Genomic DNA, 11735 nt, shown 5'->3' on the forward strand with positions numbered 1-11735 from the left:
GATAGCAGTCACGCATGATCATTGTCTAGATGCATGAATTCATTAGGGAGTACAAAATGTGGTATTTTATTACTCCTTCATCTATTTGCTTGGATACTGCTATTAAAAAGAAACCACTCCTCATGAACCATTTGGTTATCTTGAGGTAGAGTTTAAATGCAAGATAAATGCCTACTTATTTTACTTTATTTTTCAGTTTTCAAAGTAATAAGCTAGTTTCTTAGTATTCTCAAAGATTTTCTTCTTTTAAAATATCACTTTTAACTTGTGGATTTGTATATATTTGATACATTTCAGTCAAGTGGAGTTATCCTTGAAAATGAAAGTTGCTCAGTCTTGTCTGACTCTGCGACCCCATAGACTATATAGTCCATGGAATTCTTCAGGCCAGAATACTGGAGTGGGTAGCCTTTCCCTTCTCCAGGGAATCTTCCCGACCCAGGGATCAAATGCAGGTCTCCCACATTGTAGGCAGATTCTTTATCAGCTGAGCCACAAGGGAAGTCCAAGAATATTGGAGTGGGTAGCCTATCCCTTCTCCAGTGGATCTCCCTGACCCAGGAATCAAACCAGGGTCTCCTGTATTGCAGGCAGATTCATTATCAACTGAGCTATCCTTATTGCTTCTCAAATCATCTTATTTTAGAAAACTTCTTGAAGATATCTTCTGAGTGTTTTTGATATGCCTGTGGTGGTCTTTGATAGCTTCGTTGCTTACTGGTACAACATTCTCATCTTGTACATTTTCTCTCTGAAATCTGGAGTCAGTCATTTCTCCAAGAAGCCCTAGTTCCTTTTAGTGGGAAGTAGTATTTAGAAGCCATAATCTGGGAATTAGCTTGATGCTAATGGATTGGTCACTGTATTTAGCTCCTTCCAGTAGCAGAGATAGGATATGTGTGTGTTTATATATTTGTTAAAGATAAAATACATCTTGAAATCTGCTGATAGCTTTTTAAGTATAGTTAATTTACAATGGTGTACCATTCAAGTGTATAGCAAAATGACTCAGCTATATACATATACATATATATATATATATATTTCATCACCTCCAATAGCTTTGTTCATAGTGATGCTTCCTAAGGCCCACTTGACTTCACATTCCAGGATGTCTGGCTCTAGGTGAGTGATCACACCATCATGATTATCTGGGTTGTGAAGATCTTTTTTGTATAGTTCTTCTGTGTATTCTTGCCACCTCTTCTTAATATCTTCTGCTTCTGTTAGGTCCATACCATTTCTGCCCTTTATTGAGCCCATCTTTTCATGAAATGGTCCCATGGTATCTCTAATTTTCTTGAAGAGATCTCTAGTCTTTCCCATCCTATTGTTTTCCTCTATTTAATTGCACTGATCGCTGAGGAAGGCTTTCTTATCTCTCCTTGCTATTCTTTGGAACTCTGCATTCAAATGGGTATATCTTTCCTTTTCTCCTTTGCTTTTCACATCTCTTTTCAGAGCTATTTGTAAGGCCTCCTCAGACAGGCAGTTTGCTTTTTTGCATTTCTTTTTCTTGGAGATGGTCTTGATCCCTGTCTCCTGTACAATGTCACGAACCTCCGTCCATAGTTCATCAGGCACTGTCTATCAGATCTAGTCCCTTAAATCTATTACTCACTTCCACTGTATAATCATAAGGGATTTGATTTAGGTCATACCTGAATGGTCTAGTGGTTTTCCCTACTTTCTTCAATTTAAGTCTGAATTTGGCAATAAGGAGTTCATGATCTGAGCCACAGTCAGCTCCTGGTCTTGTTTTTGCTAACTGTATAGAGCTTCTCCACTTTTGGCTGCAAAGGATATAATCAATCTGACTTCGGTGTTGACCATGTGGTGATGTCCATGTATAGAGTCTTCTTGTGTGTTAGAAGAGGGTGTTTGCTATGACCTGTGCGTTCTCTTGGCAAAACTCTATTCCCTTTGCCCTGCTTCATTCTGTACTCCAAGGCCAAATTTGCCTGTTACTCCAGGTGTTTCTTGACTTCCTACTTTTGCATTCCAGTCCCCTATAATGAAAAGGACATCTTTTTTGGATGTTAGTTCTAGAAGGTCTTGTAGGTCTTCATAGAATCACTCAACTTCAGTTTCTTCAGCATTACTGGTTGGGACATAGACTGGGATTACCGTGATACTGAATGGTTTGGCTTGGAAACGAACACCTGACCTGCCCCTTGAGACATCTATATGCAGGTCAGGAAGCAACAGTTAGAACTGGACATGGAACAACAGATTGGTTCCAAATAGGAAAAGGAGTACATCAAGGCTGTATATTGTCACCCTATTTATTTAACTCATATGCAGAGTACATCTTGAGAAACACTGGGTTGGATGAAGCACAAGCTGGAATCAAGATTGCTGGGAGAAATATCAATAACCTCAGATATGCAGATGACGCCATCCTTATTGCAGAAAGTGAAGAAGAACTAAAGAACCTCTTGATGAAAGTGAAAGAGGAGAGTGAAAAAGTTGGCTTAAAGCTCAACATTCAGAAAACTAAGATCATGGCATCGGGTCTCATCACTTCATGGCAAATAGATCGGGAAACAGTGGCTGACTATTTTTGGGGGGCCCAAAAATCACTGCAGATGGTGATTGCAGCCATGAAATTAAAAGACACTTACTCCTTGGAAGAAAAGTTATGACCAACCTAGGCAGCGTATTAAAAAGCAGAGACATTACTTAGCCAACAAAGGTCTGTCTAGTCAAGGCTATGGTTTTTCCATTGGTCATGTATGGATGTGAGAGTTGAACTATAAAGAAAACTGAGTGCCAAAGAATTGATGCCTTTGAACTGTGGTGTTGGAGAAGACTCTTGAGAGTCCCTTGGATTGCAAGGAGATCCAACCAGTCCATCCTAAAGGAAATAAGTCCTAAATATTCATTGGAAGTACTGATGCTGATACTGAAACTCCAATACTTTGGCCACCTGATGCAAAGAACTGATTCATTTGAAAAGACCCTGATGCTGGGAAAGATTGAAGGCGGGAGAAGAAGGGGATGACAGAGGATGAAATGGTTGGATGGCATCACTGACTCAATGGACATGAGTTTGAGTAAATTCCAGGAGTTGGCGATGGACAAGGAAGCCTGGCGTGCTGCAGTCCATGCAGTTGCAAAGAGTCAGACACGACTGAGTGACTGAACTGAACTGAACTGATATATACATATGTATATATATATATATATATATATATGTATTATATATTTTTTCTCAGATTCTTTCCAATACAGGTTATTACAAGATATTGATATGGTTCCCTATCTACTGATACTTCAAATTCAGGGTTGCAGGTTTTTACTTAACCTCATTGATCTTCTATCTGAATTTCCTTCCAAAGTAGATTAAATTGAGTGGTTTACATCTAAGTGATTATGATGTTGAAATCCTTCTCTTGTTCTCCATGCGTTGCTTGCCTCATTCTCCAACCTGACTGTGAACTTTCTGAGGCAACAGATCAAATTTGGTTTGCTCTATACTCCTTGGGTCCTAACAGAGTACCTGTCCCGTGATAGGTGCTTAGTAAATAGTTACTGAATGCCTGAAGGAACCGTGCTTTCACCCAAAGTTCCCTCTCCTTCAATAGAGAAGTAGAGTGAATGGAAACTGAAAACTAGCTCAGAACTTTAAGCCAAGCTAATCCACCCACCCACTGATTCAATAGATACAGAGCATAGCCAGTGTCAGAGGCTAGGGACAGACATGGAGTATACAGATGAATTGTTCATGCTTCAAGCAGTGTGCTCATCAGTGGGGAAACCAAACTTGAACAATTGGAGCAGTTATAAAATCGTGTTATTAATAAGTAGTATGGACAGCACGTTATGGGGGTGAGGAGGATCAGGCAGCTCTAAGAGGGTCAGAAGGGGATATCCATAAAGGAGATCACATTTGTCCTGAGTATTTAAGGATGAACAGGGGCTGTGGGTTGAGAGAAGGAAAGGCATTTTAGACACACTGGTCCTTGAGTGGCCCGCCCCTCTGTAGTGATGAGCTAGTTTGCTCCTGGATGGCTAAAGGTTTTACAGATCCCTTATGCTGGGGCTGGAGGCTGCTCCTTGGAACAATGGTCCCCAACCTTTTTGGCACCAGGGACAAGTTTTCCCCAACCTGGGGTGGCGGTGGTTTCGGGATGATCCAAGCACATTGCATTTATTGTGCACTTCATTTCTATTATTATTACATCAGCTCCATCTCAGATGATCTGGCATTAGGTCCCAGAGGTTGGGGACCCCTGCCTGGAGGACCTTGAGTCTCTCCCATGAGGGGGCTATAGGTGGGCAGGCGCAAAGTATGAGGGAGGAGGGAGGAAGAGAGGGAGCCCACAGGCCTGAGTCACTTTGGAGAGGCGGCCCTCTCTGCAGAGCACTGTTTGGAAACCAACCCCAAGTGCTGTGCATGATGTAGATCAGCGTGTCAACGAAAGTTATTTGCATTTAAGCTTGTTTGGGGACATACTCCCTAGTCCCTGGGAAGCCCCAAGGACCGATGTTACCAGTTGGCTCACTTTTATCAGGGTAGTACCTGCCTCTGACCCTGCTGGCCCAGTTTCAGGACCTACAGCTGTCAGGCCTCTGAGCCCTGCCCCCAACATGGGCAGAGCTACCCTGCTGATGCAGCACCCTCTGAACCCAAGGATCAAGGAATTGCAGTCATTTGTAAATTATCATCTGATGATCGGTGACCTGGTTTACTCAAACCCACCAGCCAGGGAGTTACTTTGTAGTTATTCTTTAAATAAATTCACTTTTAAAGCTTAAATATAAGCATTTAAGAAGGAAGCTTTATGTCATTCTCCTAAATGGGCATCACTCATCTTTTAAAAAAGTTCTCCGTACTCCTAAATTTCAACAAATCTAACACACCTCTCTTCTAGCCCTCCTGACTCCCTCTTTGTTACGGAAAGGGAAATGGGGCAGCTTTTGAGAGGACTCATCAACATCCAAATGGAGCTTGCTCCTTGACCTAATCAGAATCCTCGAGAATTAGAAAGGGAAAAACTTTCTTGCTCTGTGGGCGATGATTTCCTTTTTGTTTTTCTTTTAATTGAAGTATAGCTGACTTACAATGTTGTGCTAATTTCTTTTATACAGCAAAGTGACTCAATTATACACATATATACATTCCTTCTTTATATTCTTTTTCAATTATGGTTTATTCCAGGAGATTGCGTATCGTTGGCAATGATTTTCAACGCGTCTTCAGCTTACTTAAAAAAAATCCTCCCCCAACCAGATCAAGTCCATGACTCCCACGGCAGCTGGAGAAACTGAGGCCCCAAGAGCACAAGTGACTTGGAATGGAAGTTCCACAGAACACTGGACTCTCTGTGTCCGGAGCTTGGTTTGCAAAATGAACGAATGATTAACCTCACGCAGCCGGAGTCAAGACTGAAACTAAAACCGAGGTTTCTTGACTCTGAGTGTCTTTTGCATTGCAGGCTCCCCGACCTCGTCCCCCCAACCTCCAACACCTCTCCTCAGCTTCCTCTTTTGGTTCTACGTGGGGAATTCCAGGGACTGTGCTTCTTGGGCAGGGTGATGTGGTCCCGCCTGGACCTCTCTCTTGTACCATGTTGCAGAGGTTCCCAGTGGCTGACCGCCAAGGGTCGAGGTGCCTTGACATGGGACGTGCAGGAGAGGGAAGGCGGCAGCCCCATCCTCTCTGTCTCTGGCCTCAGCAGCCAGCCGCTCCGAGCCTCACCCTGGGCCATCAGCCGGCCCTGCCTGACCTGCCTGGGAGGCAGCACAGAGCGGGCTTGTCAGACACGGGCTGAGCGGCCCTCACGGCTGCGGGAGAGGTCTGGACTGGCAGAAGCGGGGCTCCTGTCCCTTCAGCCCCCCCTCCCCCTTCACTCTCACCGTGATTTCTGTCCTGGCCTGTGGGCCTGGTTCTGTGCTCTCCAGAGCCAGTCTTTGTGAGGCAGCCATTTTGTCAGCTCCTGTTTGGGCCTCCCATCCACATTCAGGCTTCTATCCAGTCAGCCCTGAGACTCCAGAAATGCACAAGACCCAGCCATTTCTCACCAGTTGCTACTGGGATTGCAGGTGGGAAACAGACCTGTCCCCAGGGGACCCCAACATTCCGTGGTCAGTGCTCCAAGGGGACTAGCATGGGGGTGGGGGTGGGGGTGCAATGAGAATCCAGAGGAGGCCACCTACCTGGCTCAAGGTCAGGATGGCTTCCTGGAGGTTGGGAGGCCTATGTTGGGCTCTGAAGGACTAGTGGGATGAGGAAGGCCAAAGGAAGGGGGCAGAGCTGTGGAACAGCATATACAAAGGCCCTGGGGCAATGGGGAAAGATGAGGCTCAAGGGAGAGCATCTGGGGGGTCAGATGTATCCTGGAGGAACCAAGGAACCGCTGTGTATGTGTATGTGCGTGCTCAGTCATGTCCGACTCTTTGCAACCCCCTGGACTGTAGCCCACCAGCCTCCTTTGTCCATGGAATTTTCCAGGCAAGAATACCGGCGTCGGTCGCCATGCCTTCTTCCAGGGGATCTTCCTGACCCAGGGATCAAACCCGCTGTCTCCTGTGTCTCCTGCATGGCAGGCAGGTTCCTTACCACTGAGCCAGCTGGGAAGCCTCCAAGGAGCTGCTGACAGTTTAGCAAACGAGACTTGTGGTGGGATTTGGGCATGAGCTCTAGCTGTGGCATTGTGCTCCCATGGTGACCATGGCCTTAGAGCTTGGCATTGCTGGAAAAACGTGCTGAACAAGTACCAGAATAACCGGGGCATGAGAGCCCTGCGCTCTCTTTCCCCTACCCTACCCCCACTCCACAGGGGCTCAGAGTGGAGACTTTTCCAGACAGGGGACTCGCTCATCTGTGGGTCCAATGGACAGGTTCCTGCTTCCTGGTGCTGACAGACCTGGAGGCCTGGTGTTCTGGGGTGATACTGCTGCCCCTAAAAAGGCAGCCCTGTCCTGTCCCCTGCTCTGCCTCATGGTGATGCATGCCCAGGCCATGGCCTGTCTCATTCTCCTAGTCCCGCTGAGTCACCCTGGCCAGAGCCCACCACTGTCTGATCCGCTGCCTGCTGACTGATGGCCATTTCACTACCCCACCGCACACCCCCAGCGTCCCTGCCCTGTGGCTAGAGTCCCCTGCATTGCCCCTGGGGACCCTCCTGCCACCACCTTTGACCATTTCAAGTCTCAAGCCTAAGTCTGGCCCCTCCCCCTCCCCAGAGTCCAGAGGGTTAGGGGCCCAACTTTCCCACTTCCCTCTCTGCACAGTTCCTAGGAGAGCGAAACAGGTGAGTTTTGGCTTCCTGTGTGTCATCTCTCATGGGTCTGGGCCTCAGTTTCCTCATCTGGAGCATGGGGGCCAAACCTAGATGTTCCAGTCTCACCCTTGGCCAGTCAATTCAATCAGTCGTGTCCGACTCTTTGCGACCCCAAGAACCGCAGCACGCCAGGCTTCCCTGTCCATCACCAACTCCCGGAGTCCACCCAAACCCATGTCCATTGAGTCGGTGATGCCATCCAACCATCTCATCCTCTGTCTTCCCCTTCTCCTCCTGCCCTCATCTTTCCCTCCGCCAGGGGCAGGCACAAAACCAGAAGAGCCGGTACCATTGCCTCCCCACACCCCCCATTCCAGATGTTGGCTTTCTGGGCCGCGCTGTCTGCCGGGAGGGGCAGCTTCCCCAGAGATCGCAGTGCCGTCGGGGCCCCAGCGCGGGGGCAGCCCGAGTCAGCAGTTCTCCGCCGCCGCCGCGTGGTCCGCCGGCAGCACCTCGCCCCTCGGGCGGCCCCCGCGCCGAGCAGATGGCAGGGGAGGCGCGCGGCCGCGTCAGCTGCTGTTATCTCTCGCTGATGACACGGAGTGTAAATTCTGTTGGCAACACTCCCTCCTGCCTCTGCATGCCACCAGCTTTAATCACTGTAATTGAGTTATAATGAATGATTGTGTGTTCGCATTGTCTGAGCCAGGCGCAACCCAAGCGAACAGGAGCTTGGTGCCGGCCCGCTGGGGTGGGGGGTTCCTCCCTGCCAGGGGAGGCGGGGGCTCCCTCCCCACACCGCTCTCCCACCCCCATCCCTAGCATGGAGGCGGCCATGCATCACAGCGGGGAGCAGGTTGATTTTTCACTCTATTATTTTCGAATGACAGTGAATTCAGGAAATATTGTGGAATATTTGGAAAACTCGGATAAGCCAGAAGAAAAGGAAAGAAAGAAAAGGAGTCGCTGAAATCCTGCCCCTCAGTAATAACCTCCTCTGCCGCACCCCGTCCATTCCCCCCCCACCTCCGCTTAAATTTTGGTGAAGATTCTTTCAGGCTTTTACAGGTAAGTAGTTACAGCTGTGGCCCGCTTCCCCATCTCAGTGCTGCTGACATCTGTGCTGAGTGATTCCTTATGAGTCTAGCCTCACTCACCTCTACCAGCAGCTCGGAGGCAGTGCCTTATTACCCCATTTCACAGAGGCGGCAACTGAGGCTCAGACAACTCAAAGAACCTCCCAAGCGCAAGCAGCTAGTAAGTGAGCTGCCTTGTTTCAAACCCTGGTGCTTCTGATTCTGTTGGCACTCTGCTAAATATGCAAATAAAATGAAGTCACTCAGTCATGTCCCACTCTTTGTGACCCCATGGGACTCATGGACCCCATGTGACGCCATGTACAGTCCATGGCATTCTCCTGGCCAGGATACTGGAGTGGGTAGCCTATCCCTTCTCCAGCAAATCTTCCCGACCCGGGGATCGAACCAAGGTCTCCTGCATTGCAGGCAGATTCTTTACCAGCTGAGCTACCGGGGAATCCCTGGCAAATAAAATGAATGGATTTTTAAACACCCTTCTCTCTACACTTTGCCTAACCCCTGGGGCCCAAGAGAAAAGCAAAACTGGCTCTGAAACTTAAAAGCTCTTTTTTATCCCCACATGACAGCGTTCAGCAGGGGAGAGTGAGTGCTGGAACCAGGCCTCTTCTGGGGAAACAGCCACCACGCCCCTCGAGGGGTGGGTGGGGGTCACTTGTGACCCGTGACCTCCCAGATTCACAGGGCCCTGTTGGGCTGCTCTCCCTTCCGAGTTGGAGGCCAAGGCCATAGGTAAGTCGTGGCCCCAACGTGTAAGTGAGCGGGGAAAGGAGAATTCCCGGGGTGTTCTGCTGGTTCTGGCAGGTGGTCTCAGGGTCCCTCTCTGCAGGATGGGTGGGCGGGCAGCTGATGTGATCCTGGGGTCTCCTGGCTCCCAGCGCTCTCAGGTCTCCTACCCTGAGCCAGGGTAGGCACTGGTGAGACTGCCAGTGGTCGCCAGCTCAGAGACAGCGTAGGTCAGGGTATGGGGGTACTGGTCCCTCTGAGCCCCCCGCAAAGGGCTCTGTCCCCACAGCGGGGGTGGGCAGGGCTAGAGTGTGACAGACAAGCCCCCGGAAGTCAGGAGGTAGGAGTTTATTCTAGACCTGTCCTTGACTTCCTGCGTAGCTTTGGCAGGTCTGGCCGTGCCGAAGTTCCCCTCCAAGTGCCTCCCAAGTGATGAATTTGGGTGTCGCCTGATTGCCTCTCCCACTCTTCCAGGTAGCATCATTCAGTTTTTTACTGCATGATATTATTATTAAATAATGATATTATCATTAAAATAAATATATTATTTACATCTATGCATTTACACACATATAGGCTTCCCTGGTGGCTCAGCGGTAAAGAATCTGCCTGCCCATGCTGGAGACCTGGGTTCAGTCCCTGGGTAGGAAAGATTCCCTGGAGGAGGGCATGGCAACCCACTCTAATACTCTTGCCTAGAGAATTCCATGGACGGAGGAGCCTGTCTAGCTGCAGTTCATAGGGTCGCACAGAGTCAAACACAAGTGAAGTAATTAAGCAGCAGCAGCAGCAGCAGCATTGGCACACACATAATATTCATAATACGTAAATCATAATCAAATGCCTACAGCTGCCAGTTACGGAGACTTGGTGTGCGCTAAGCACTGTGTTTCCGGGTTTAGTTTGTTGTGTGTGTGTGACTGAGTATGGCACATTTCTACACCAACAACATACAATTCATTCACAAATAGGTGCTTTGGTGTCTCAAACCCTGTGCTTTAAAGCCAAGCTCTGGGAAAGGAGCCGGCCTCGTCCTTGGCCTTGGCCCCACCTTCACCTCTGGATCTGGATGAATGAGGTTTGTGAGTCTCCTTGTCTGAAGCAGCCCTCTAGTGAGTCCCAGGGATTGTTCTTGGAGTATTTCTTGGTAAGGTATTTCAAGGGCCCTTTAGAGAACAGCTTCTCAGAGAAAACAATGATGACTTGCGTGAAGTGTGCTCTGTAAACAACATTCCCCAGGCGTCACCTTTTCCAGCGCCTTTCACCTTCTCTTTGGAGGGTGGTTCCGGTTTCTAGGATCAAAAGTTCCTTCTCCCAACAGCTGGTGAAGCAGGAGGAGCTCAGATGCTCTGGGCTGGGGGGGCACAGAGGATGCCAGCACAGGGAACGTCAGGCCCTTTCACTGTCATGCTAAGTCCCTCCCACGAGCCTGGTACCAGCTCCATTTTCCAGCAGAGGAATCTGAGGCACAGAGAGGTTGAGCGCCTTGCCTGGGGCTGCACAGCGGGGAGATGGCGCACTGTGACAGACCCGGGGGCGGGCGAGCGAGAGACACACACAGCGTCTGTCTTTCATAAACAGCCGCAGGCCCCGACCCTTGACATACCGCAGGGCTCCCATGGACAGCTGCACTCTCTCCACTCATCACTCCCGCAGACACACCCCCCTTGCATTTGCACACATGAGTGAACACACCCACCACCCGGCAGCGTAGCAGCCCCCTCTCCACGCCCACTGTCTGTGCTGGGCCTCTGAGCTGAAGTGGAGCGGTTCTCCTGTCTCATTAGGAAGACCGTGTGGATCCCTGAGCTGTGGGGCTCCGGGGGACTAAGACATCCCCACAACACGGGTGACTTATAGGAGCCACCAATGCTCAGCCAGCAGCTGCTCTGATGCTGCTCCTTACTGGGGCCGGCACAGACCTCCCGCTGCAGTCAAAGTGCTTGATGGGCAACCTGCCAGCCCAGTCTGGGGCTTGCCCACCAGCGGCTCTGCTGCTTGCTCCAGGGCGAGGGGCGGGTTCTGTTCTCCGGGGACCTAGCCTGCCTTCCTTTTGTCCCGACCCACAGGGCACTTCGCTCCTTCACTTTGGGTACCAAAGACTTCTCCCAGGGATCGGGGCTTTTACCTGGACCTGTTAGAATCCTAACTACTGTGACTTAGCCAGATAGTTGCTGGCCTAGGCTTTGAGCCCCCTGAAGTTTTCCCCATAGGGGAATGCAGTGGCATTGGGGTTGGGCTGCTCACCATGGTTGTTCCTGGTGCTGCAGGTGGTAGTAGAATGGGCAGAGCACTAGGCTTGGAGCCAGAGCTGGGTCGACCCTAGATCTGCCACTGATACGCTGGTGATGTTGGAAAAGTCCATATCTCTGGTCCTCGGTTTCTTCGTCTGAGCCATGGGTCTAACTAGACCTACCTCTCTAGGTTGAGAGGTTTGAGAAGAGTACCTAAAAATGTGCTTTGTGAACAGCCAAGAATTGCCTCTGTAAGGATGATAAATCCTTCCTAGATTCCAAGGTGTGTAGCCACCCCAAGCTGACCTGCCGATGCCTATGGTAGTTGGTGAGGTTTGTCTTCTGACTCTGAGCTTGGCTCCTTTTTGTGACTCATCTTAGCTTTCAGGTCTGTGCCTTCCTGCCATCCAGGGACCAGGATGTGGTGGGGCTTCCTTTTGTGAGAGAAA

This window comes from Dama dama, chromosome 12 (assembly GCF_033118175.1).
Source record: "Dama dama isolate Ldn47 chromosome 12, ASM3311817v1, whole genome shotgun sequence".
Classification (NCBI taxonomy): domain Eukaryota; kingdom Metazoa; phylum Chordata; class Mammalia; order Artiodactyla; family Cervidae; genus Dama; species Dama dama.